Below are 4,125 nucleotides of genomic sequence, written 5' to 3'. Positions count from 1 at the left end.
TCAGCCAATGCCGTTCTTCCATGGTACATCGAGTGCTACGCCGTCCACGCCTTTATTCACGAACAGTACTACGAGTATCAAAAGTTATAAAAGTTACTAATTACATAAGGATGGTCCTTGAAATTGACCTCAGATTAATAGCGAATTTGAAATATACTACCTAGTGATGTGCAAAGACTGTACAATAACGTCTCATTTCTTAGATAAGATACTTGATAGCTTTATCGAATCAATTTTAGCAGGTTGTCTGAAGCGACAATTAAAGCTGAAACGAGTTGATTTTATCAGTTGCCTGAATGCCTGGTAAAGTACGATACTTATAAATAAATTATAGACAACAATCAATTAACGAATAGGTAATTATAAAAACACTACAATAGAAAAAAAGTCGATTAATGTTCCTTTTTATCAATATTGACCATTTACAAAATCTATTGTCCGTCTTTTTTTAAAATGTGTAAAATACAAGAGAAAAAGATATTTTATATAGATTTTTGGAACATAAATCGAAAAACTTCGATATTAATAAAAAAGAAAAATAATGAAATGAGAAATATTTTAAAATGAAATAAAATAATTTTGGTTACTAGCATAACAATTTATTTTTATGTTAAGCCTAATTACAGCAAAAAAATAGATGATTAACAGTGATATTTTAACCATTGGCGCCCCCTGTTTAAAAACTTTCATAGGTGAAGAAGCGTAACTGAAAGCTGGAAGAGCTATCTTTATATCTGTTGCTGGTAGCAGATGCTTTTGCTACTAAGGTGTAGAGAGCGCTTCATCATTCATAATCCAATATGATCTGTTCCTTTATCGATAAAAATATTCACATAAATGTTGATTTTAAAAATGTTACTTAAAAATGTTGAACTTTATTAAACATCGAAATCAAAATGACAAAAACATAAGAACCAAATTTTTAAATATGTAATTAAATTTAATATTGTTAAATACAGAGTGCGCCAGAACTCGCCCCCAGAGAAAGGTAAGATATCAAGAACATTGAAAAATGTTGAAAAAATGTTATCTACAAAAATTTCGAGGTTATGAGAGTTTAAATTTTGCACTTTGACTCTGTTTTCTGCTGGAAAAATAATTTTCCAAGTTTTTTTGCTACATGTTCTTAGAAGAGGAAACAAGGAAGTTGTATCCTAAATTGTAACTCTGTTCAATGTTATTTGTGGCTTTTATTGGCAAAATTTTTGTACCTTCGCTAAACAATATTGTAAAAAAACATATACAACATATATTTGTATATGTATACTGTATTTATTGAAAAAAAGAGTAATCAGTCAAGTTCTGTGCGAATAAAGGCAGTGTCTCACGTGGAATAAGAAGCGTATAAAATGGGAAAATTGGGAACTGAATAGTGGAAATACAAAACACTTGTAAGTATTCGTTTTATTTTCCACTGAAGCCAAATGAAATCAATTTCCTATTCCTTTAAAGTATATCTTATACCTATTAATAAATTATACACCTTAGTGATTTAACACTTTTAGTCCATTAATGATAAACTTAACGACTTAATAAGTTTGTCAGTGTCACTAACAAACGATTCAATTTGTCGGATACATAAAACTTTACTTCTTGATTTTAATTTGCTAAAGTTAATTAAACATTATTAAACTTAATATTAAACTTAAACCGAATAAGTTGTATTTTTATACTCTGACTTGTTTAATAATAATAAAAGCGACAATCTTTTCCACTTCGCATAATACCTTTAGAAATAATTATCACGTATTTTTTATAATTTAATTATATTTTTCCAACACGAATATCTTACACTGTTTTTATGGTGCATTGCACCTCTTATGATGCCGGTAATATACGCTCTTCTGTAAAATACGTCGTCAATCAAACAAGTACATACATAAAATACTCTTATCTTGATATTTTGTCAATTTTGACAAATTTCTTTACAACAATTTTTGAATTTAATAAAAGCTCTAATTCAACATTAGTGTTGTAAAAAATTTTGAAGACAACAAAATTATATTTCGTTTAAACTACATATTTACGTTTATTTTATTTCAATATGGCATCAATAAAAATTCAACAGAAAACAAGGATCAAATTATATATCACAAATTTGGCTTATTTGAAACATCCCTTTAAAATAACAACTTCGAGAAAATTGTGATAATTGATAAATAATAGGCATTATGTTTGAATTTCTGCGTAAGCACTAAGACTTCGATAATTTCAATAAATTCCCAAAATTCTCACAAATATACAAAAAATAAGTAATAAAATGTAAACGTTATTTAAATAATAGTGTTAATGTAGGTATATTTAAAAATAAAAAATAAGTTCAATTCAACAATACTTAGGTACTATTAATATACAGGATGTGCCAGAACTCGCGCCTCAGAATTTTTTGAGTATGATAAGATACCAGGAACATGAAAAAAATGATTAAAAAATTCTATCTGTCAAAAAAATTTGACATTTACGTTTTAACATTTGACATTTTTTTATGTCTATTTAATGATACTGATGATCTTGTATATGTTTTTTGTAAAGGTAGAAAAATTTTGCCAATAAAAGCCACAAATAACGTTGAACAGAGTTACAACTTATAGAAAAATCATTTTCGTAAGACCTACTAAAAATTTTATGACACATTATAAGAGATTAACCAAACAATAGCTTGAATTTGTAACCCTCCATAAATGGCACGTTCCTTTGCAAGTGTTGCTGCACCCACCAGAATAAAACAGGGTCGTATTTAAAACCAAAGTAGTGGTAGAGTTTTACCAAGCTATTATTAAAAAAAATCTGCTTTATTTAATAATAACTTGTTAATAACCACCTGGCTTTTTTAAATTTCTTAAAATACTTGACTACATCAAAAACTATTAAAATATTTCAAGTATTTTACTTCGAAACTTCGAAATTTTTATAAATATTTTTTTTTTAACATTTTTTCCATGTTGCTGGTATTTTACCTTATATGGCATTTTTCTCTGGGGCGCGAGTTCTGGCGCACCCTGTATAAATTAAAAGTAAAGTAAGCACTTTTTTACAAGCGTGAAATTCAATCAAGAGACCAAACCTACGTCTACGTTTCATTAAATTTTTTAGAATTTGATAGGTATTTTAATATCTGATAAAGTATGTGATATATTTTTAACAATATATAAAAGTGCTTGGTTGTGACGTTAAAATTTGTGCTACGTAATAAAATTTTAATTTTGTTTTCGTTTTGTTTTGTTTTTTGTATGTAAACAATGAACAAATATTTAATTTGTAACATTCCGTTTAAATGCATCCCTGCATTACTATTTTTTTTTAAATAAAAATATTTATTAAAAAAATCGATTCAGATAATAATAAATGAATATAAAAAACTGTATACAGCAGCAAACAATATAAAACCCCAAAAAATAACTAGCGTGTTTTTTGAAATGAAATATAATTACAAAGAATGGCAAAAAGGAGGGCAAAACAATGTCAATTCCTTACAGCAAACGAAAATAAACATGTATAGTACATACAGGGTGAATATAAAGTATGGAACCAAGCGGTTTTATTTTTAATCATTTGCCTCCGGAAAATAATAATTAATATAAATTAAAGTAATATAAAAAATGTGATCTTAATTTCAGAACGAAATTTTGTTTTGTTTTTGAGTTATGCGATTTTTTTTGTCAAAATTGCAATTTATGTGAAAAAAATTTTTTGAAAAAATTATTAATAAAGCAGATAGTTGTAATCCTTACAGTATAGCTTTTATGAGAAAAATGATTTTATAGTGGGTTGCCATTTAAAAAAAATAATTTTTTTTGTAGAACTCAAAAATAAAAGGAAATTTCGAAAATTTTTCTTCTTGTTAAATCATCACATTTTTATAGTACTTTAGCATTCATCAATTAGTTTTTTCAAAAAATAAATAGTTTAAACAAAAAACGTTTGGTTCCACACCTTTTATTCACCTGGTATAAATAAATGCATGCATGCATGCATTAAATTAATAAACTATTGTTTAATGACTTTATTAAAGTGTCACATACAAAGTAAATTGACTCTCTGTGTAAGTGACGTTATTATAGGTATAAAAAATTAAACAAAAACACCAACCACACAGCTACCAAATTGTTTTCATTACTGCATCTC

Source organism: Tribolium madens, unplaced genomic scaffold, assembly GCF_015345945.1.
Source record: "Tribolium madens isolate multiple individuals breed KSU strain unplaced genomic scaffold, Tmad_KSU_1.1 Scaffold_97;HRSCAF=244;Tcas5.2_LG3a, whole genome shotgun sequence".
Taxonomy (NCBI): domain Eukaryota; kingdom Metazoa; phylum Arthropoda; class Insecta; order Coleoptera; family Tenebrionidae; genus Tribolium; species Tribolium madens.
This window is presented reverse-complemented; position numbering follows the sequence as displayed.